This window comes from Mustela erminea, chromosome 4 (assembly GCF_009829155.1).
Source record: "Mustela erminea isolate mMusErm1 chromosome 4, mMusErm1.Pri, whole genome shotgun sequence".
In the NCBI taxonomy this organism is placed as follows: domain Eukaryota; kingdom Metazoa; phylum Chordata; class Mammalia; order Carnivora; family Mustelidae; genus Mustela; species Mustela erminea.
In genome coordinates, this window is record NC_045617.1 from 73,197,923 (window position 1) to 73,223,560 (window position 25,638).

The 25,638-nt window shown below is 35.0% G+C and overlaps 1 pseudogene; it reads left to right on the forward strand.

The window, feature by feature from the left end:
• The first annotated feature begins 2,223 nt into the window (after positions 1-2,223).
• LOC116589343 lies at positions 2,224-25,638 on the forward strand (annotated as a pseudogene).

The window sequence follows — 25,638 nt, forward strand, 5'->3', positions numbered from 1 at the left end:
AGTGTCTAGAAGGTACCCTGGTTCAGAAGCTCTTTATTTCTGCTCTCTCACGTGGTACTGTGGGTTTCCACTCTAGAGTCCATGGCTTTGGCCACCTCTGCTCAGCATCACTTTTTCACATGGGACTGAGTAAAATGGTGATTTGGGCCCCAGTATCCAAAAGGGCTATAAAGAGTTCAGTCCCTCCCTGCCTTTGGTGTTTTTCAGAATACATAGGTTCTTAGGTTCTGTGAGGGACAAGGAGACTTTGTCTCCAGCTCTAATTCTTGGGGCAGCTGAGGTCAGTGCAGAGGAAGCAGAGGATTAGTGGGATGGAGGGAATGGGTCTCCAAACCAGCAAGATGTCATATTTACCTTCAAGGTGGAGCAAAGTATCACACTTATGGTTTTAAGCCCGCTTAAAGCTCTCCATTTAGCTTTTTCAACTACTTAATCTGTTTCCCTATCTGGAAAGAAAGTATAACCCCAAGCTAACAAAAACAAAAAATGCCTGCATAGACTTATGATTTAAGCCCATACAAATCCCTATACCCACTCTAGGGACTCCCTTGTCTGTTCTCCAGCCTGAGGAGGAGCACAGACAATAAACTTCCAATGTTTTCTTTCTGCATAAAATCAACACTAATTTCAGTATCTATAAACGTGTTCTTGCCCCACTTGGAAAGAAAAACCAAAACTCTCACTTAGGCTACTTGTTTTAACCAACTGCAACCACTTTCTTCCATTAAGGGGGAAAAAAGTAGAGTTTCAGATATTGCCCAGTTGACCATGTGGTTTGGTTAATATGTCCATGTGCCCATCAGCTCTATGTCCCTTACAGAATCTCTTCCTTATATCCAAGAATTATTTCATATGTATATTTGTGTATTTTGTTATTTCATGTACATACAATTTTTGACAGGAAACAAGATGCCTCTGGATCAGAAAACAGATATTCATAACTCATAGAACATCTTAGTGCCAGCTCCTCATGCCCTAATTTCCACAGGGTGTTGCAACAAGGACCAGGTGTTCACCTTAGTGTGCAGTGAGGTTGCACCACAGGAAAGCAATGTTAAGATTACAAGACTTGGAACTGACATAGAGATGATAAGATCTGGACCTGACTGGTGTATCAGCCTGTCCTTCTCTATGCTAATAATAGATGCAACAGGGAGAAAGAGAAGCCCTACCTTCACATTGAAAGGAAGGGCAGCGGCTGAGTTAAAAGAAAGTAAAATTCTTCTATTACATATTCAAATTCCTTGCATTCACTAAAGATTAATTTTCTTAACAGTAATCCTTTGTTCAACTTCTCAAAGACAAGCATCTCTCCTACTCAGTTCACCATGGCCGACCAGAAAGGACACTGCTCAATAAATATCCACTGAATGAAGTCTGAGGCTTGGGATTATTTATTTGATTAAGAATTCCCTGGCAACTCACTGTGATTGAAGTAAAAACACAGCACCTGCATATAGAAAAGGGCTGAGTCTGCATGAGTCCGTAGCCTGCATATTCCCAATGATGGCTTATGATCAGGTTATAGTACAGCAGTTCTGAACTGATGTCTGTGCATCACTCCTGAATTCTCTTAGCCTCTCTGCTGACTGTAGCTATTGCTGCTAGGATAGTTCCACACCAAGCTCTGATCTGCTTCACACATGCAGTGTGCAGCTTAACTGCAGTATCTACTTTTATTTTGTATCTACTGCCCTGGGCTTCTGCACCACTGTTGCTGCCTGAGACACTTGGAAGAATCCACTTTAAAAATCCACTTTAAAAAAATGTTCAAATCCTCTTTAAAAAAAATTTCTGCTAAAAATTACTAAAAATTCTAGAGACTGATATATAATCAACAATTTTTACTTGAGAGATGATTAACAAGGGAGGTATCCTAACCTGTTTGGTAAGGCATTTGTTTACTTCCACCTTCTTTTTTAAAATTTTTTTTAAAAGATTTTATTTATTTATTTGACAGAGATCATAAGTAGGCAGAGAGGCAGGCAGAGAGAGAGAGGGAAGTAGGCTCCCTGCTGAGCAGAGAGCCCGATGCAGGGCTTGATCCCAGGACCCTGGGAATCATGACCTGAGCCAAAGGCAGAGGCTTAACCCACTGGGCCACCCAGGCACCCTACCTCCACCTTATTACTGCCATGGAAGGGAATTCTAAGTGTTGATGAATCAAGGTGCAGAAAAACAATATAGCTTCCTCCTTTATTTCCCAATAAAGATCTTGCCATAATGTCAATCTCCAGGCTAAATACCATGGTTTTCAATCTTTCCTGGATCTATGTAATAACTGGTTGTATTTTTGCTTCTTTGACAGAAGCATCTACTATCTCTGATGTGTATTCCCCTCTGTGGAAAGAAAGTCCTGGTCAGTTCAGTGACTACAAGACAGAAAATGGAAAGTACAGCATTAACTTCTGGCATTACCCCGATAGACTGGGGTCATATAAAATCCTCCTGAACAAGACGGCCAAGTAGTTTGCAAAATTCTCACCAGAAAATGAACAAAATATTTTATGGGGACTGCCTGTACATCATGGATGGCAATATCATACAGGTAGGAAAGTCTCTTTTTCATCACAATGACCCTTTAAGTGTGAATTGATTAGGAAGTAGTACATGCACATTTAGCATCATGTTTTTGAAAATTGATTTTTTTCTCTCACTTTCCTATGACTTTTCCAGCATTTGCATAATCTCATGCTTAATTTCTAGCTAGTATTTATGGAATACCTCTTACCTGCCAAGTTCTAAGCACTGAAGAGTACATACAGGAACAAAACAGTTAAGGTAGGAAGAGACCGTAGTTCTGGTCTGTGATGACATTCTAAGCTAGCGTTAAAACCAAGCTTGTGAAGGAATCTCCGGACATCCAATATAATTTCCATTTAAACATAAAGTCCGCTGGAAACAATAACCAATTCCCCAAAGGGTGCACCCATCTATTCCTAGGAAAGTTTTCAGCCCTGGGTCCAGTAATGAGTGAATAGTGAAGTAGAATATTGGATACGGTACTTTCAAAATTTCATTTTCATTTTAGAATACAATATATGAGATTCTGCTGTTTCTCTTTTTTTATTTATTTTTTATTTATTTTCAGCATAACAGTATTCATTATTTTTTCACCACACCCAGTGTTCCATGCAATCCATGCCCTCTATAATACCCACCACCTGGTACCCCAACCTCCCACCCCCCGCCCCTTCAAAACCCTCAGATTGTTTTTCAGAGTCCATAGTCTCTCATGGTTCATCTCCCCTTCCAATTTCCCCCAACTCCCTTCTGCTGTTTCTTAAGCGGCTAATTTCACTTAGTATTTAATTGAGCTGAACTCTGTAATATGACTGGAGAAAACCAAAACAGCAATACAGGTTATGAAATTAGCCCATAAAAGTATTTCACCAACAGTATGTTAAGTCTCAAAGATGAGATAAGGACTGTAAATACAAGAGTAGCTCAGGAAGGAGAGTGACAACTGTGGGCTGAGAATATCATGGGAAGAAAGTAGGGCCCAAGAGCTCGATGGAGACATTGTTAGAAAAAAGTGCTGGAATACAAATTACAAAGATGGCAATGATAGCAGGTTGAGCCAGAAGACTACCAGATTGGCAGGAGAACTGGAACATGAAAGAGTAGTGGGTAGTAAATTTAAGAAGAACGATGAGGGTCTGTTAAAGAGATGTCTTTAAAGTCAGACTGGACAGTTTTAATTGGGCTCTTAAGCATATGATTTAGTTTAGTAATAAGCATCTAATGCTTACAAAGTACTTAAACACTTTAAGTACCTCTAGGTTGCTTAGCAGAGGTTTTAAAAATATACAATAGTATAGTATAGTTTTATTTATATATAATAAACATACTTTAAATGGCACATTTAAAAATGCATTTTGGGGGAAGTTTGATATATATCCATAGCCTTGGACCTATCAGCACAGATAGTGGACATGTAAGTCATTCTAAAAATTTTCTTTTCCCCTTTGTATTCTCACCTTCAAGAACTTCCCTAGTCTGGTCTCTCTCAGCCCTCCCCACTCTTCTAACTTCTCATGCCCCTCACTCCTCAACTCTTTGGTAACCACTGATCTGCTTTTTATCACTGCAGTTTAGACAGCATTATCTAGAATTTCCATATAGACAGTTGAGTGCTCTTTTTTTAGTCTGTTTTATTTCAGTTGTCACAATTATTTTGAGATTCATCTGTCTAGTTGCATATGTCAGTATTTTTCATTTTTATTGGTTAGCCAAAATTTTAATTAGAATAATGTTTGAATTGGGAAGAGAATACTGGGAGTCTGAAGCAGGATAAGGCAGTGACACCAAAGAGAAAAATAGATGAAAAAGGGAAGACTATGGCAAGCATGCAAGAAATTGGTAGTAGATATCATTGCTTGCCGTCGAAGCACTCACAGCATGGTTAAGAAGGCATTAACGAGGGCACCTGATGTGATAAGCACTGGGTGTTATATGCAACTAATTAATTGTTGAACATTGTGTCATAAACTAATGATGCATTATATGTTGGCTCATGGAATTTAAATTAAAAAAAGAAAAAGTAAAAAAAGGAGAGTTAGAAATGATTTAGCCATAAGACAAAGAGCTGAAGCATTAGGTACTAGAATAAAGTGAATGTTGTGAGTTACGGTAATCTGGGTATAGAGTAAGATTTGAAGTAAACTTGGAAAAAAGAACGTTGAAGAGCTTAAAAAAAAACAATCCATGAAGAAAGAAATAGAATGAACTAAAGGACAGAGTTTGGAGTTAGCGTGGTATATGTAAGAAAAAGACAAAAAGAGAGGGAAATGTTGGGAGGACGGGATTATACATAATGTATGCTGCAGAAGTAATATAATTGAAAAAATACAGTAAATTTACAGCAAAAAATAGATTTGAATAGTAACAAATATAACGTTAATTTTGCTCTGGAAAAATGGGGATGACAGAAAGCAGTTTTAGTCAAGTTTATTGAGAATGATGTATTTTTTTGCCATGGGAAGACAAAGAAAAAAAGTTCCTCAGAAGATAAAACAGCAGTAAGCAGGCCCAGCTTACCTGTAAAGAAGGGGAAAGTGCTGAAGATGTCAAGAACAGTAGTGAAACTCTGAACAGGAAATTCAGGGTGCAATCTTCCTTGACTGTCAAGGTCAAGGGCTCACAGTCCCAGGCATGTGCAGTTGGAGACGATGTGGAGTCTCTAATTAAGGAGGACTGTAGAGGAGAAGACAGAGAAGTTAACGACTTAAGGAAATCCTTAGATTTGCATCATGGGTAAACATCCTCAAAGATGGAGTGGTTAAAAAAGGACAGAGAGTCTTTGAAACAGATTTCAAAACTCCCAGATGAGACGAAACCCAAGAACCAGGAGAGGTTTCACATATTTGGATATTATTCCAGTTCAGAAGAGGAATAACAATTTTGAGAAATTTCCATGCATTAACAGAAATTACCCAGGTTTTCCCTCTTCCCCACTGAAGGATAAGCACTTCAAGAAGAGCCAAATGAGAAACCAGAATGAAAAGTAAAAGGGAAACAAAACAGGTTCATGGGAAACAGAACCGGTGAAAAGAAATGATCTAGTGAACACAGGGGAGGAACAAGAAAGAAGAATAAATGAACGTTGCAGGTAAAGAGCACTGGGAGAAAAGAAGGGGAGGTGCCCAATAGCTGGACCAAAGAGAAGCTGGAGTGGCAAGTGAAGAGCGAAAACAGTGTGAGCGTGAAGCCAGAGATAACAGAAGGTTAGCAGGAGTAAAGAGAATAAGCCAGTATGAAAATGGTGGAAACAGGGAAAGAGATGGACTTAAAGTCAGAGATAGTTGAAGGGAGTCGCAGGGAGTGTATGCAGAAGGTACAAAAAACTCAAGCGTGAATGAAACAGAATGGGATGTTTTGAAAGTAGGAGATGAGAGAGAATGACAAAGAGAAAAGAGATAAAAATACAATAATGGCTAATGTTTATGGAAGCACATATTCTCTGAGCTGAGCATTTTTTGTGCCCTTCATTTAATAACCCCAAACCTCTCTGAAGTTATTATTGCTAGTCTCTCAGTAAGTACATGAGAAAACTGAGGCTTGCAGAAGTTATTTATTCAGGGTCAACAAGTAGGTAGGTAAGCAATGAAAAAGGATTTGATTTTAAGCAAATAGAGCCTGGATTTTGCTTATTATACATGAATAGTCACTCCCTAATATTGAAGATAAAGAGTAGTTAGTAAATATAAGACACAGATGCAGATGTTTAAAAAAATAGGGCCCATGAGAGAGAATTGAGCATTGTACAGATGTCAAGGAAAAGGAAAAAATATAAAGGCACCTGGGTGGCTCAGTGGGTTAAAGCCTCTGCCTTGGGCTCAGGTCAAGATCCCAGGGTCCTGGGATCAAACCCCACATCTGGGCTCTCTGCTCAGCAGGGAGCCTGCTTCCCTTCCTCTCTCTCTGCCTGCCTCTCTGCCTACTTGTGATTTCTGTCTGTCAAATAAATAAATAAAATGTTTAAAAAAAATTTTTTTAAAGGAAAAAATGTGAATGGCAGATGGAAAGCAAAAAGTCATCAAGAGAAGGAAAGACAGTGATGGGAAGGCTGATACAATTCTTTATTCCTGTAAACATATTATGTCTAGTTACATATGTATCTACAGCTTAGAAAGGTGCCTAGTAAACTCAACTCTAGGTTTCCTCTCTTTTAGGTGGATTAGCTGATCCTACCCAAAGTACAGACTGTGGCCATAAGTCTGGCGCTCATCTGTGTATCTCTGTGGACAGTTGGTAGGCTGGTGAGTTCAATGTGACAGTCAAACCTCAGATTGATGACCTTTCCACAAAAAATCAATTTAACCTAGGATCTCAATTAAAGAAACAAAAACCAAAACCAGAATCATTGCAAAAATCATCTGTTTGACCCAAATCTGGGTGTTTTGAAGATGAGTCTTGAGTTAAGTATTTTTTAAATTTACCAATAAGTTTATCCAATTATAAAAATATCAATTTGGGAAAATCAGTAGCCTGAAAACTTGATTTAAATACATAAGACAGAAATAAGAGTTTGTTATGTTATCAGATAAAACCTGCTAACAAGAGAAATATCTAGATTAAATATTAGAATATTATAAAGCTACATCAGATTTTCAGATTTAAAATAAAAACTTAGAGAAGTATAGAATTCTGCTACTAATTTTTTTGTTTCAAGTTTTTATTTAAACTCTAGTTAGTTAATTCTGTTACTCATTTCTAAATTTTTCACTTACTATGCCTTAGAATTTAATTAATATTTTTAAATTCCAGTACAATTATTATCTGTAATTTAAAATAATAAATCTACAAGATATATCAGTTTTGCTTTATGAAAATATGGTTTTTAGGAGAAGCATATTCAAATTGCATAAAACACTAGGGGAAATTTCTGATAAAATTTCCAAAGTTCCCAAAATTACCACTTAAGTTTTATAACATTTCTAGATCTTTAGGCTTACTTTTATGATAAATTCCTCTACTTTGAAAAAGACTCTTTTGTGTGTTAACAATATTAATAACTTTTTTAATACAGACCTTAATTATTATCTCTCTGCAATGCCCTTCCTGGCTGCAGTTGATTCTGGCATAATGGGGATATGATCAGACAAGGTCACCTTTCTGCCACCAACAAAGGATCAGATAGATTTTTGTGGCAATGTTTCTAACTGCCATTCATCATTTCCAGAAGCAATGAAAAAGTGGAATGAATTTTACTAGGGTTTTTTTTTTTTTAGTGTTTTTTTTAAGATCTTATTTATTTATTTTGACAGAGAGATAGAGAGAGAGCACAAGTAGGAAGAGCACCAGAGAGAGGGAGAGGGAGAAGCAGGGTCTCCATAGAGCAGAGAGCCTGAAGCAGGGCTTGATCCCATGACCCTGAAATCATAACCTGAGCCAAAGGCAGACACTTAACTGACTGAGCCTCCCAGGTGACCCTCATGTTTTAATTATACCCTTCAAGGGTAGCCAGATAATTTTTGAATAGCACTTAATGTAGCTTTTTTAAAAATACATTAAATAATTGTTCTTAATGAAAAAAGCTGCTAATATGAAATTATTGTAGTTACAACAGTATTAGTATGAGTGAATTGCTGCATGACATCATACCTCATTAACATCCTCATTACCCATACTGAATCAAGGTCATGCTATCTACTATTTTCATACCAAATAAATTATATACACACATGTGAGCCCAGAGAAATTATGACTTAACAGTGCATGAAGTGTCCTAGCTCATGATAATTTCAGGTCAACTGAGCAATAACTGGTCTAGAAATACAATTGTGTAATAGGTTTAGTGAATTTGATCAGCTTATTTCAACTGTCTTGATAAAAAAAATCACATATGAGTTGACTGAATTAGCATTTAACAGTCAGAATCAAATATTGATGTCTAAAGTAATGAGCCATGAGTGAAAGAGTACATGACTAAAAATGGGTGTTCCTTTAGTTCTCTTCAGTTCCCTTTAGTTTTGTTCATTAAATTGCATATGATTAGATAAAACACTCTTACACTTGACACTTGGTGGGAAGTTCCTTGCATGGCAAGAGAAAAACAAATACATAAAATACTAAAGATGTGGTTCTGAGCAGTGTGAAATCTTGAACATTTCTAAAAACACATGGTTTATTCCTTTTGTATAGATTCAGTATCAATAGTAATTAAAATGCTTATATTAATGTCTTTAGGGAGTGTTCAGCATTAAATCTTTCATACCTGAACTTTTAGGAAAAAAAATGTTTTCCCCTTACTTAGAATGTTGAAAAATTATATTTGTAAATAGAATTGATTTTCAAGAAGACAGATTGTTATAATTGCCTAAATATCAGTAACATTTTTTGTCTTTGGCAGCACGTAAAGTCACATTCTAGTAGCTTTGATGACCTGTTGGAGTACTTATGGGCTCACATGTCTCGTCTTTAGAGGTTGCTCATAAAAATTTTCCAAAACAGGTAAGAGTGGATCTGAAGTTATTTTGTTTGGCAGCACCCGGGGGGCTCAGTTGGTTAAGTATCTGACTCTTGATTTCTGGTCAAGTCATGATCTCAGGGTCATGAGATTGAGCCTCATGTTGGGCCCCACACTGAGCATGGAGCCTGCTTGAGATTCTCTCTCTGTCTCCCTCAGCCTCTCCCTGCCTGCTCACACTCTTATCTCTCTAAAAAAGGAAATAAAAGAAAAGAAAGAAAAAGAAAAGAAAAGAAAGAAAAACAAAGATAAGAAAGGAAAAGAATGTTATTTTAATATGGTAACAATCTTTCCATCTTACACTATCTTTTTCATCAAAGGCTTTTTCAGTTTACCTATTCACCAATATGTCAAACATGAGGACATATTATGATAAAGAGAAAAGTGATGGGAAAATGTTTTATTGGATAAAGTTCAAAACCATGTTACAAGCAGCACAGGAATATATGAAGAAAAGTATGCCTGTACCACAAAACAGCAATAAAACAAAATGAATTCAGAAGTACAAGGTTTTTTTTAAGGTTGTTTTAGCACAAACTGATGTCTGTAAACAAAAAGGATGTGATGGCAAACAAATATAGGATCTCTGCCTCACTTTGATAAAAAAAACAAAATAGCTTAGTTAGCATGTATTTGTAGGGGAGTATCCAAGAAGAATCTTGGTTACCATACCAGATGGCTAAAATGTCCCCATTTTATAGCAAATGAGATTGAATAAGACAGCATGACTTGGTATGGAAGTGAATGACACTGTATTGGGGATGGTATCTGCCACACAGAGTGAGACATGCTGTAAAAGAAACTAAAGAATGGGTGAGTTGTTTAAAGTACACAACAAATATAGGCACTCATGTATGAGGACTTCTTGTTGACCAAGTACTGTTACCTTTCCCATTGACTGCAAATCCCATGAAGTTAAACAAATCACAGAATCAGGAAACTTACATTGCTTCAGATATTTTATTTCTTAATAGTGCTTCAAAGGCTGATTTTTATATTGGTCAGCAGAAGAGCTTATCCTCTTGGCATGTCTGTGGGGTGAATTAGGATTGTAGCCTTCATAGTATCTTTTTGCCATGACTCAACAGCTTGATTCTGATCACTGCCAAGGAGAGGGGAGATTATCAGCCAGTGAAATTAACAGGAGTTGTCAACATCAAAATTGGAATTGAGATCAGGGCATTGTATAGAAAGTAGTTTATAAAATATTATTTTTTGTATACTTCCCCAAAGACACGCAAAACTAAATTCCTCTGGGAAATAGCATTTTTCATAGCAACTCTCAAAGCATGAGATCAGCTTTCTGTGTCTGAAATAAAACAACAAAACAGTATTTATTACAATTCTAGGAAGGGAAAGTTATATTGTCATGCACAGAATCACTGAGCAGAGCACTCTTCTCATCTTTAGATGGGTTATTAGGAGATGCAGAGTTCAGAGACTGGTAGATTTTTAGCCTTATAAGTGGGTTGAGTCATCAGTATAAGAGGGCTACTCGGGTGAGACAGTTGGCAATTGACATTAGAGATATATTTATGTAAGGAGTCCATTCCTGATTGGCTGACTTTCAGATATGAGGGCATCTCACATATTAGATGCTTGCCAACACTGGTCACTGAAGCAAGTATTTGTTGATAGATTCAAGGAAGTCTAAAAATGGTTTTGTGGCTTCTTGTTACTATGTCTACAGAGAATTTGTCTTTTTCTAGGACTCACAAACATGAGCAAAACTGAGGGCATACCCAGGCAAGAGCTGAGAGGACCCCAATGTCTCACATCCGACTACCTTGAGGGCCTGGACAAATAGGAAGTAAAGGCTTGGGCAGAGTTGTAAAAGGCTTTAGCACTGAAGGTGTACCCCAACACATACACAGAGCTCCTCAGCAAAGGGTGGAAGACTTGAGTTAAGGGAATTTAAGAAAATCTTTAACCTAATCATAAGTGGACAAATAAGGTTCTGAGCAGGGATTTCTGTGATGACTCACTACAGAGAACACAGAGTGAATGACAGAATTTTTCTAGGCAAGTGAATAAACAAATAATGACAAGAAAACCAAACAACAGCAAACCCTGGTAAGCGTGGGAATCTGACTTTTAGAGTTTCTACTTTATAGTGTCTGAACTATTCAGTGTTCAAAAAAAAAAAAAAAAAAAGGAAAGAGAGATAGATGTACAAAGCATGGGAAAAATAGTGCATACATGCACCATTCCCCACCACATACACACACTTACACAGAGATAATCAGTCATTAGGAATTGTTCCTCTGAGTTCAGATGATGGACAAAATTTTTGAATCACTTCTTATGAGCTTGTGTAAAAAAATATAAAAGAAACTGTGTCTAAAGAATTTAAGGAGAGTGTGAATTGACAACAATGTTTTACTAAGTAGAAATTATGAATAAAAAGGTAGAATTTATAGAAAAAATAGAAATTCTGCAGCTGAATATTATAATAGCAAAAATGAAAAATTCACTTGAGGAATTCAAAAGTAGGCTAAAGCTGGCAGGAGAAAAAATCCATAAACTTGAATATAGGTAAATTGAAATTACCCAGTGTGAGGAACAAAAAGAAAAAAGGATGAAGAAAAATAAAGAGAGCTTCGCAGACCTGCAGGAGAGTGGAAATGGAACTCTATTGCAGCAAAATTTATGTAAATGGTTAGAATATGTTACTATTAATATGAACTACTTTGTTTTAAGATAGACAGTAATTGTAATCTCACCAGCAAAGAGGAAGAGTTAAGAAATTAAAAGGTAGATAAAAGATTAGAGAAAGATGATAGAAAAGAAAGCATGGGGAAAAACATTTATACTGGAAAATACCCAGTTAGCACAAAAAAAGGCAGTAATGAGGAAAAAGAGGACAAAGACATAAAACATAAGAACTGAAACAAATTGTCAATATTACTTGGATAGCAAAATGAAAGATATTACACAAAAACTACATGCCAACATTTCTTATGAATATAGTAGACACAAAAATTCTCAATGTAATGCTAGTAAACAGAATCCAGCCACATATAAAAAGAATAAACCATGGCCATATAGGATTTATTCTAAGAATACTAATTTGGTTTAGTATCTGATAACCAAATAATACACCATATTAATAGAATAAGGGACGCAAATCACAAAATCATCACAATAGATGTAGAAAAAGCATTTGACAACACTCTTTTATGAAAAAAAACATTAAAAAAAGACTAGGAATAGAAGAAAGTTTTCTCAGCTTGTTAAAGGGCCTCTAGAAAAACCTACAGTTAACTTCATATTGTGAAAGACTAAATGCTTTCTCCTTAAGTGAGAAACAAGAGAAGGTTGCCCATTCTTACATCTATTCAAGATTTCACTGAAGGTTTGAAGCAGGAAAATTAGGCAGTAAAAAGAAATGAAAGTAATTTAGATAGAAAGAGAAGAAATAATACTTTCTCTCTAAGAAATCCACTAGAAATATTATAATTAATATATGAGGTCTTCAACCTATCTGGATACAAGGTCAACATCCAAAAATCAATTATATTTCTATGTGCTAGCGTTAAAAAAATCCTAAAATGAAACTAAGAAAACAAATGCATTTACAACATTATCAGGAAAAATAAAATATATAGAAATCAAGTTAGCAAAAGAACTATAGAACTTGGAAACACTGAAAAATATAAGGTATTTTTCAAAGAAGTGAAAGAACTATTTAAAGGAAAATCTTCTTGTGTTCACAGATTGGAAGACTTAATATTGTTTAAATGGCAACTAAACTTACTCACAGATTCAATGCAATCTCTGTTAATTTCTTACTACAAAAGTACAGTAATCAAGACAGAGTGTTGATACATGATAATAGATATATGGATCAATAGAATAGAATTGGGGTCCAGAAACAAAAGCTGTTTTCAACAATAGTGTAAGACAACTTGATGGATAAAGAATAATTTTTTCAACAAATGGTGCTGGGGGAACTGGCAATTCACATACAATGAGAGAAGTTTATCTCCTATAAAAGCAGAATTGACTCAAAATGCATTATAGACCTAAATGTAAGAGCTAAGCCTATAGATTTCAGTCTAAAGCTTTTGGTCTTTGGGTTAGTCATTTTCTTCTAAGATGAGACACTAAAAGCACATGGGACAAAAGATAAAAATAGATAAAATGCATTTCTTAAAAGCTTAATAGATTTGGTGCTATGAATGATACCATCAAGAAAATGAAAGACAATATACAGAATGCGAAAAAATATTTGCAAATCATATATCTGTAGGAGTTTTACATCTGAAATATATTTTAAATATTTCATAATTCAATTTTAAAAGACAAATAACCCAATTTTAAAAAAAGGAAAATTGATTTGAGGAGGTATTTCTCCAGTAAGTACATATAGAGATGCTAAAAATCATTAGGCACTAGGGAAATAAAATTCAAAACCATAAGATACCACTTTACAAACACTAGATTACCTGAAATCTAAAAGATAAATAGTAACAAGTGTGAGAGGGGGTAGAGTATTTAGAATTGCTTGTAGGTATGGAAAATGGTGCAACCACTTTGGAAACTAGTAAAATAATTCCTCAAAATATTAACTGAGTGTTATTTATGACTCAACAATTCCACTCTGAGGAAAATATTGGAAAGAACTGAAAATCTTATGTCTTCATCTGTTTTTTATGTTCTGTTGGCTCTCCCACAATCTATACAATGTCTAGTTGTGCTATTATTAAAATTGTGTGACCCTTAACTTAATATCCTTATGTATTCATGTTTTCTCCTTCTTAAACTTGAGAGTTGGCTGCAATTTGATAAGAGCATGGACAGCCAACCAATTTTTCTATAATCAAGGACAGTTGGTTATTTCATCCTCTATACTCCCACAGCTCTATATGAACCATGTATATACAGGTATTTTTTTTTCACAGATAGTAACTAGGGGATATGTTCCAGTTACTTTCTGAATCCATAATACCTAGACCCTGATGTATGTATTACTTGGAGTAATTCCAGGGAGAATGTAACAAACCATATAACTTCCATAATAAGACTTGAAGGACATAGGGCAAAATGAACAAGAACATAGGGCATAGGGCAAATGAACAAGAAACAGCTTGTTCAAAAGGAACAAGCATGGTTCAAAATAGTAAGTTGTTTACATGGTCAGAAGATTGCTAGAACAGGTGATGCAGATTATATATCTATATTATGTATATATATATAGATAGATAGCTACAGATTATATAGATATAGATATATATCTATAGAGAATAATTATGTGTTTGTATATGTATATCTATCTATATATATACACATGCATACAGTTGTGTATGGGTGGCTTAGTTGGTTAAGTGTCGACTCTTGATTTGAACTCAGGTTATGATCTCAGCCTAGTGAGATCAGGACCCACACTGGGCTCCAAGCAGGGTGAGGAACTTGCGTAAGATTCTCTCTCGGAAAAAAAAAATTCTCTCTCTCCCTCTCCCTCTGTCCCTATGTGTCTGTTTTTATGCCCGTACCATGCTGTCTTGGTGATCACAGCTTTGTAGTAAAGCTTGAAATCAGGTAACCTGAATCCTCCAGTTTTATTTTTGTCTGTACTGTCATTTGCAAATATCTTCTCCCATTCTGTGGTTTGCCTCTTTGTTGACTGTTTCCTTTGATGTGCAGAAGCTTTTGATCTTGGTGAAGTCCCAAAAGTTCATTTTCACTTTTGTTTCCTTTGCCTTTGGAGACACATCTTGAAAGAAGTTGCTGTGGCTAATATCAAAGAGGTTACTGCCTATGTTCTCCTCTAGGATTCTGATGGATTCCTGTCTCACGTTGAGGTCTTTTATCCATTTCAAGTTTATCTTTGTCTATGGTATAAGAGAATGGTCAAGTTTCATTCTTCTACATATAGCTGTCCAGTTTTCCCAGCACCATTTATTGAAGAGACTGTCTTTTTTCCACTGTATATTTTTTCCTGCTTTGTTGAAGATTATTTGACCATAAAGTTGAGGGTCCATATCTGGGCTCTCTACTCTGTTCCACTGGTCTATGTGTCTGTTTTTATGCCAGTACCATGCCGTCTTGGTGGTCACAGCTTTGAAGTAAAGCTTGAAATCAGGTAACATGATGCCTCCAGTTTTATTTTTGTTTTTCAACATTTCCTAAGCGATTAGGGGTCTCTTCTGATTCCATAAAAATTTTAGGATTATTTGCTCCAGCTCTTTGAAAAATATGGGTGGAATTTTGATCGGAATGACATTAAAAGTAGAGATTGCTCTATGTAGTATAGACATTTTAACAATGTTTATTCTTCTGATCCATGAGCATGGAATTGTCTTCCATCTTTTTCTGTCTTCTTTGATTTCTTTCATGAGTGTTTTGTAGCTCCTCAAGTACAGATACTTTACCTCTTTGGTTAGGTTTATTCCCAGGTATCTTATGGTTCTTGGTGCTATCATAAATGGAATTGATTCTCTAATTTCCCTTTCTGTGTTTTCATTGTTAGTGTATAAGAAAGCAACTGATTTCTGTCATTGATTTTGTATCCTGCCACATTACTGAATTGCTGTATGAGTTCTAGTAGCATTACATTGTATACCTGAAAAAAAAGAAAGAAAAGCTAGCTTTCTAGTATACATGACCAGAAAAAAAAATAACAAACTACCTAAAAAGCAAGAAAAATTCTGTTACTTCATTTTTAGTGGTTGCCTGAAATGAAGATTATATGTTATATGTTCTTTAAGAGATACCAATTTCAGCAGAAAATTTTCCAATTTTCATTGACTTTTATCATTGTATTTTATTTATTTACTTACTTTAGAGAGAGTGTGAGGGAAAAAGAGAGAGGGAAAAGGAGAATTCCAAGCAGACTGCTTGCTGAGTGTCCCATGATGCTGAGATCATTACCTGAGCTTAAATCAAGAGTGGAATGCTCAACGGATTGAGCCACCCAGGTGCCCCATCTTTACATTTTAAAATAATAAGACTTGGTCGCATTTCAGAGTTTGTTTAAGTAATCTAGATGCTTTATGGAAAGGGAAAAATATGATTAAAAACACTTTTGTTTTGAGATGGTAATTCCACATTTAAAATCCTAATAACATCTCTTCAAATTTTAAGATCTAAGTGGTAAAATCAACACCAAGTTTCTATGATCTATACTCTAAAAAGTAGAATAATGTCATTTTGAACAAATTATCTATTTTGAAAATTGAGTTCGCAAAATTCTGAGTAGACTAATTCAAAATTCATACTTTTCCCTTCTTGTCTATTAGGTTAAAATATTATTCTAAACAAGAAGCTGATTTTGCAAGAAGCTGGGCTTTATTTGTGGATTATTTAGCTCCACCATGCTTTCCTACAACCTTAATTAGAACATATGAATTCCAGAAGGAGCTGCCAAGATGCATGCTTATTAGTGGAGATAAAGTCCCCTTCATCAGTGATTTTAGTGGCTTTCAGAACACAATCCTATTTGCCCTAAATCTTCTCCACAAAGTGCATAAGTATACAGGTAAGAGAAACAGAGAACTTTTTTTGTGTGTGAATTCTTTATGTTGTGTTGTTTTCATACATATTGAAATTAAATACCATTAGAATCATAAATCATTACAATAGATTATATAAAGAAGAAAATGTTGACTTCCTAAGATATCTGTTTCAAAGTTTTAACATTAATCCTTGTGTATTTATGATTGGCTTCATTTAATGAGCATGTATTACAGGCCCTCCCTATTTAGCATGTCCTCTCCTCTGGGACTCTTACACAAAGCAGATCAATATCACCACATACTAATTTGACAAGGAGAAAATGGAAATCTCTATTTCTTCCTTGGATAAATTTTGCTATTTTATCTTATTTTTGTTTTTAAAAGAGAAAGATACTAAACAAATATGACACTTGCCATGACTAACAGAACCATGAAATAAGTTGTGTTTTATGAACTTCCCTCATCCTCATCATTTATGATTGTAGACATAAAGAAAAAAACTTGACCCCCTCCTCCAAATTCTGGTTTTGAAGAAGGTATATTTGTTCAAAATTTCAAAACCCTAGGTTTACCGATAGTGGAGAACATAGAAGAAATTACATAATGGTAAATTTGAGAACTACTTTGTCATTCAATTTCCAAAATACCATTTATCCTTATTTTACTGAGGAAAAAAAAATTGTGTGTGTGTGTGTGTGTGTGTGTGTGTGTGTCTGTGTCTGTGTGTGTGTGTATGTTCCATTTATACTCCCTAAAGCAGAAATCAGAAAAAGATATGAGGCAAAATAAAAATGAATGCATTATGTTTTAAATGTAAAACTTGTATGTGTATTACTTAGGGTAACACTCACTGTTTTAATGAACAAATCTTCAAATTGTAATTGGAAAACTCAAAGGATTCTATTTCTGGCTCACATAATGATGATGTAGGATGTTAACTCGATTGGTAGGAGGCTTTCTTCCATGGTAATTCAGAGACCTAGGATCATTCCATCTCTGTCTCCATCCTCCTTCACAGCTTCACTATATCCTCCTTATAAAGTAATTCCATGAAATTAGCTTAAGAGGCCCCCCTTTGAAAAGCCTAGACTAGAAGTGACAAACTTATCTGTATTTCACATAACTTTGGTAGGAATGGTAATACAGCCCAACTAGATGCTGCATAGGAGGGACTTAGGAAAGTTAATTCTTGCCTGAGCCCCACTGTTAGCAGAATCACAAAATGTATTGATTGCTAGTCATCTTTGCCACATTGTCAGATATAGAAAGTACAATGTAGGCTCAGATGATATGAACAAACTCTACTGGCCTAGTAGGTAGAGGGAGGCACAGAATGGATGGTTAAAATTAATCATATTTTAAAGATTGTGCACAACAGATTTCTAGATTTTTAAAAAATTCCTGTTTTACTACAATTAACTTTGGATTTGTTATGGAGTTCTGAATAGACTCTATGGGCTACAATAAAAAAAAAAAAAGACAAGTTGGAATGTAGTTGAATTAGCTACCTTGTTTCCTATCTTCTTTACTAATTGCATGCATTCATTGATACTCAGAATTCAGAAACAGTGCTTTAAGCCTTACCAGATATTTTTAATTAATTCAAGTGTAGAAAAAATAGGATACCATTAATAAAAATAGTTCTACAGTTGAACATGTTTGATATATAGTCAGTAAACATACACTGAACCAACTTTTTAGTATAACATTCGGCTATGTTTTTGAGGTCAGAACATTTCAGCTTTTGCTTGACACTGGAAACTGGACTGCATTTCTTTATATTTTAGCTATTGTGCCCTGATATTTTTAAGTCTTCAAATCTCCATATTTTGGCATTAAAAAAAATATTTATTTTCCACAACCAGACTTGGGAAAAGCCATGCAGGGAGAGTTTAGTCTGCAGAATAATGACTCATATGGTTGCTCTGCCTCACTGCTGGTGTAGAACAACAGATAAATGAGTGATTCTTGAGACTTGAGATTTTTTTTTTTAAGATTTTATTTATTTATTTGACAGACAGCAATCACAAGTAGGCAGAGGCAGGCAGAGAGAGAGGAGGAAGCAGGATCCCTGCCGAGCAGAGAGCCCGATGTGGGGCTCGATCCCAGGACCCTGGGATCATGACCTGAGCCGAAGGCAGAGGCTTTAACCCACTGAGCCACCCAGGTGCCCCGAGACTTGAGATTTTTGACATGTAAGCTCCAAGCACTGGTCTGCCACCAATCAGGGACCTCCATAGGGAGCCAAGAGCTCAGAGATTAGCCAAGAGTCCAGGGATATTAATGGAAATAGTTGCACATAAAATAAAGCAATGGGAAACAAACATGCTCTTCCTATCAGAGAATCAATAGAATAAAAAGGTCAGTAGCTCCAGGCTCATGACTTCTGTGTATTTCTTTTTTTGCTCATCAATTTATCAATCCATTATGATACCTCTGTCTTACTGAAAATTCATAACATTACTAAACACCTTTTCTCCATTTCTTAATATTTCATTTTTTACTATAATTTCACTTATACTTATTTTATGTGTCCAATATATGCCTTTTATTAAAAATTAAAACACTGCAGAGTTATTAAATGCATGTAAAATTTATCCTCTTGCCATCATCTTTTAACTTCCATATCTTAATTCCTGCCTGATTCTAATTGTTTAAATTTTAGGCCTATTCCTACCAAAAAACATTTACATGAGGTAGTAAATAGGTATAAAATAAAAAATAATTGGATTAAAAACTGTGCTGTTTGCATAAATGAGATTATATGTATGGCACTGCTCTGTGCTATAAATTTTTCAGTAGCTATATGTATTTGAGATATTAGCCAGCCAGCAAATATTGACCCACATTAGTCTCTAAGTAATATATAACTTTCCATTGAGTGGACTGATATTTTTTTTGGTTTTAGGTACTGTAAAAGTGAAATTCACTGTGTACTTTAATTAGTATAATTTGTTGGGATAGTGACAGATTATATTACTAGGAGTAAATTCATGGATCAGGTGTTGCCAAGTGGCAATTAAACAGTGTGCTATGGATTACATTCTTGTCAAAACAAGAATAAAAACAAAACAGCACAAATTATTTATTAAAGTTCATATTTCTTCAAGACACCAAAAATGAATATTAACAAACTTTCTAATTTTCAAGAATCTGATACAAGAAAAATGACACCTCAATTTTTACAGGTTTTCATTGCCTCAGTCACTGCTGTATCCATTATTTTCTTTAGTTACTTCTGTATAAGTTTGGATATGAAGGCAAAATTTAAAAGACATAATTTTAAAGAGCAAAATATAGTTTTATTAAAGAATTTATATGAAAACATGCTAATTTTATACTAATTATACTGAGTTTTGTTTTTAGATAGTTTCACCATTGGGGATCAAAATTAAAATTTTACCTAAAACTCTTACATATCTTTACTATTTTTCTAGGAACACTATCTTTAACTTTATGGAAAACTTTAATGAAGTCAACAGTTGCAAAGAAACTGTTTCTAGAGATTTTGGAAATTATCCTTCACTCTTTTAATTAAATTTGTCTGGAAATTGTATAAAATAAAAATCTACAATGATAATTTCTCAAAGAACAGTATTCTCAAAAATTAGTCCTTGCATGTTTGCATAATTCTGTCATTGTCTATATTTTAAAGTTTGAATTAATATGTTACCATTAATTTGCTTAATTAATAATTAGTGGATAAATATAACAAATAAAATGTATACTTTTTAATGTAGATTCAGTTGAATAACTGATAAATGTTGATTAAATTAATAAAGGTCATAAAACCTGATTGGAATTTTGGATGTTATTCTATCTAAATCAGTTTTGTGAAATTTGGAGAAATAGATTTTCATGGTCAATAGGCAAGAAGCAGAAGATTTTAAATAAAATTTGGATGATGCATTTAGATGTCTAAAACATTTAAAAATGAACTGTTTGTTTAGAGTGTATTACCTGATCCATCAATACCTTGGGAGGTTGTTATTTTTCTCAAAGTTAGAAAAAATATGTTATTCTCATATCTTCTGCTCTCTTTCTCTCTCTCTCTCTCTTTTCTTTTTAGTTTATACTTATTATGGAGCACTTTAGGATCACAGAGGGTAAATTTCTCTCCCCGGCCCTGCATTTTTTTTCAAATTTATCTCCTTTAAGAGGCAACAATGTGTCCTGACAGGAAGGTGGTTTCCCTCCTGCTTATCCTCTTGGTGACTTTCCTTCCATAGCTTTTATGCTGACAGGTTTTACATAGGGTTCCAACCACAGGCAAAATGCATCCACGAACAAACTATTTGGTAAAACAAAATGAATAAATTGAGCCAACAGGTAGATAGTATGGTAAAATAATTCAGCACTGATATCAGAAAGACTTGAGTTTATATCTAAGCTCTGCCATTTTTCAGCCAATGTCAACTGGTTATTCCCAAGAAATTTATCAGATTCTCCTGTACCTCAATATACTTATTGAATAAATGAAAATTATGGGAAAGAAATGAAGATGAATGAAGAGTCCACAAGATTTTTTTTTTCTAAAAATTGGCTAGTTTGGGGCATCTGGGTGGCTCAGTAGGTTAAGCATCTGTCTTCGGCTCAAGTCATGATCTCTGGGTCCAGAGATTGAGCCCCACATTGGACTTCCTGCTCAATAGGGAGTCTGCTTCTTTCTCTCTCTCCTTCTGCCCCTCCCCACTGCTTGTTCTCTCTCTGTCTCTCAAATAAATAAATAAAAACTTTTAAAAAATGACTAGTTTTTAAAATTAATTATTTTTATTAACATACAATATATTATTTGCCCCGGGGTACAGGTTTGTGAATCATCAGGCTTACACATTTTACAGCACTCACCATATCACATACCCTTCCCAATGTCCATAATCCAACCACCCTCCTCCCTATGCCCACACCCTCCAGAAACCCTCAGTTTGTTTTGTGAGATTAAGAGTCTCTTATGGTTTGTCTCCCTCCCGATCCCATCTTGTTTCATTTTTTCCTTCCCTACCCCCCCCCATACACCTCACCCTGCTTCTCAAATTCCTTATATCAGAGAGATCATATGATAATTATCTTTCTCTGATTGACTTATTTTGCTCAGCCTAATACCCTCTAGTTAAAAATTGGCTAGTTTAATAACCAAAAGGCAATGAGCATCCAGTCTAAAACCTACAATACAGTAATTGTGATACAAAATATAGGTTTGATGAATAAGACATCAATAAGATAACTTGAATCAAAACTACAGAAAGCCCAACGCATGAAGCATACATATAACAAACTACAACTCTACCATTCCTAGAAATCATATTCATTTGCTAATAACTTTTCATCATTTGTATTAGTTCCCTTTTGCTATTGTAACAAATTGCCATAAACTTGGAGGCTCCAATATAACAGATTTATTATATTACAGTTCTGGAGATCACAAATCAAAAATGGATTTCACCATACAAAACTCAAGGGGTTGATAAAGCCTTGTTTTTTCTGGAAGCAACAGGGGAGAATTAAGTCTCCTGACTTCGGCAGCTTCGAGAGACAGCCCTCACTCTTTAGCTTATGGCTCTTCTTTCATCTTCAAACCAATAGAGCAACATCTTCAAATTTCTCTTTGATTCTGATCTTCCTGCCTCCCTTCTTTAACTTATAAGGATCATCATGATCATAATGAGCTCTCCCAAATTATCCAGTATATCCTCCCATCCCAAGATCCTAATTTAATCACATCTGCAAAATCTCTTTTGTCATCTAAATTAACATCATGTGTTCAGGAGTTCACACATGGACATCTTTTGGGAACCATTATTTTGATACCACATCATTCATAATACTATCACTGTACTGTATGCATTCAAAGAGGGTTACAGAAGGGAGGTGGTGGTGAAACGGGATAACCAGATGGTGGGTATTAAGAAAAGCACGTGTTAGGTTGAGCACTGGATGTTATATGCAACTAATGAATCACTGAACACTACATCAAAAGCTTATGATGGCTTTTGATATGCTGGCTAATTAAACATAATGAAAAGAAACAAAGATAGATGTAAGAAAATGGCACCTAATCGTTGCATAGCAATAAACACACAATAAATTTCTGAGTATATCATTACAAAGTAATAGGTGTGTTTTCTATTGATGGTTGTAATGCAGTAGGAATGGATTCTATATCTGAAATGGTGGTTGGCAATATCTTAATTGTTAACAACATTACTGATTAAAAATTAGAGTAATTCAATTTCATGGAATGAAATTGCAAAAAAAATTAAGCAAAAAGGGAGAAAGATTTATGTAAAGAGTACAAAAATACTGCTTGGAAACAGTGGGACAGAAGAACAAGTGGTTTTCATTGGCTATTAGAGCAAGAGCTAAAAAGTCATCACAAACCTAACAAAGTTGTCTTTATGTATTCTTCAGTTTTATGAGAACTCACTTCTTTTTTTTTCTGGGCATTATGTTTATTCTTTCCTTGCTATACACAGACTGCTTCCCTTTCTCCATCTGTACATGATTTATCATTTCTGACTAAAGCTCTAGAGTCTACATCAGTTTACAAGTTATAGCTATGAGCCCATATTCTTGTCAATGTACAGACTCCCTTGAGATAGATTTCATCTGGTGGCATGTATTCCCTGTACTGATTCCCCTGTTAGTTATGCACACTAGCTCCAATGAGCTGCGGACAAAGGCTAATATAGTCACGGAGTAAAATCATCCATTTTATGTAGAGAGTGAGTGAGTTGTTTTTGCAAAAGAGCATATGCACTCAACAGTTATGACCAGACTATTCAGAGATGGCCACCCACACCTGAGATTCAGGTCAAATACTGAAAAATTTACAGGAAATATATACAGAATATATTTGAAAAACATATCTGTATCTATATATTTTCTTAAACATCTATGAAAGAAGATTTCAAAAGTGCAAGTTTTTTGTGATCTCATATTTGCATTATTGCTTTAAGAAAATTAAACTTTTTTTTAAGATTTTATTTATTTATTTGACAGATCACAAGGAGGCAGAGAGGCAGAGAGAGAGAGAGGAGGAGGCAGTCTCCTCACTGAGCAGAGAGCCTGATGCGGGGCTCGATCCTAGGACTGTGGGATCATGACCTGAGCCGAAGGCAGAGGTTTAACCCACTAAGCCACCCAGGTGCCCCAAGAAAATTAAACTTTTAAGTAGAAAATTTCAGAGACTGGAATTTATGCCACATTAATCTCCTGATTATCTTATTTTCTTATATTACCTCTATCTTTATATTTATACCTTATGTAATTGGGTCTTGATTTTTCTATCCAAACAGTGTCTTTAACTTTTATGACTATGCCATTGATTAGTATACATCAGTTACTATAATTTTAAATGTTTAAATTAAAACTACCCATAGCTAAGAAGTATGTCCCTTTGTTATCACACTTGCCTCTTGCTACCTTTCTTTTCTGCAGTGAGTATTTTTTCTATTATTTCATTTTATCTCTACTATTTGATTATTGCTATTTATGCCACTTTAAAAATACAAATTATTTAAATATAACAATCTGTTGTGCTTAGGATGGTAGCATGCAACTTTAGTCTGCCATCAGATATTGTGTCACTTTGTGTGTGGTACTAGAATATTCCCATTTCATCCTCTTCTTTGCACTATTGGTACAAATTTTACTTATACATATGGGATAAACAAGTTGCCATAATTTTTCTTTAAATGGCAATTGTCTTTTAGAGAAATTACTAGTAAATACACACATTTTATATTTGCTTTGCTTTTTATCATATCTAGCAGTGTTTTGTGGGGTTTTTTGTTTTTGTTTTTGTTTTTTACTTTCTGTCTAGTATTAAATTCCTTCTGTCTGAAGAGCTTCCTTTACCATCTTCTGAAATGCAGTACCTCAGGCGATGGCTTCCATTTTGTTGTTGGTAGTCGTAATGGTAATAGTAGCATGATAGTCATGTTGGCTTTCATTTGTTTCATTGAAAATTTTTATTTCTCAATTTTTTAGTGCATATATTTCACATTATAATCTAGTGACTTGATGGTTTCTGATAGGATGTCTGCTGGAATTCTTACATTTATTCTTCTTTATGTAATTTTTTTTTTTCTGGTGTATTTTTTTTTTTTATTTCCAGCATAACAGTATTCATTATTTATGTAATTTGACTCTGTCAAGCAGCCTTCACTATGTTCTCTTTATCTTTGGGTCCCATCAGTTTGAGTAAGATGTGTCCAGGTACGTTTGGGGGAATATTAATTAATTAATATTAATATTATTTCTGCTTGGTGTTCTTGGAAATTTTTAGCTCTAGGGGATTGATAATTTTCATTATTTAAAAAAAAAACTTCCACCAATATCTCTTCAAACATTATCGCACCATTTTCTCTCCTTCCTCCTTCTGAGACTGCAAGTACACCAATGTTAGATTGTTTAATCACAAAGCTCCTTTATGTTCTGTTCTGGTTTTCTACTCTTTTCCTCTTTAGTTTCATTTTAATTAATTTTTGTTGACTTATCTTTGAGTTTGTTAATTTTTCCTCAGCCATGTAGATTCTACTGATGAGCCCATTAGAGACATTTTTCACCTCTATTACCATGTAATTTTAAAATTTTTTCTAATATTTCCCCTTGCTTCTTACTCATGGTTTTAATCTCTCTGCTGAAATTACCCATTTATTTGAGCAAACATCTGTCTTTTCCACTAAAACCTTTAATATCATAGTTATTGTTTAAATTCCCTGCCAGATAGTTTCAACGTCTGAGTCCTAAGTGACTGGTTCTGCTGATTTCTGTGCCTCTTACTTTTTTTGTGTGACTCATAATTTTTGGTCAAAAGCCCAACACATGTGCAAGACTAGAGAAACCAGAGTAAAGAGTGTTTATGCTCAGAACTGGGGAGGGAAGAGGTGAGCAAATCTAGCCAAGGGTTGAGCTCTTTTGTTGTGTTGTTGTATCACTACTCTGTAATGTTCTCTTGTGGTTAAGGTATAAACAGGACTGCAGGAGAATTCTCAACAATGCTCATCCATCCTCAGCTTTAGATTTTTTTCTGTATCAGCTTGTGCCACAATGAGGGTCTCTTTATGGTTTTTTATGTTTTTTTCTCTTCCTCTAAGGTTAGAAGCCTGGGATAGATATGCAGGTCATTCTCCATTATCCTGGTTCATCCTGGGCCTTAGTCAAGCCTTCATTGCTGACTCTCCAAGCCAGAACTTTAGCAGTGACTGA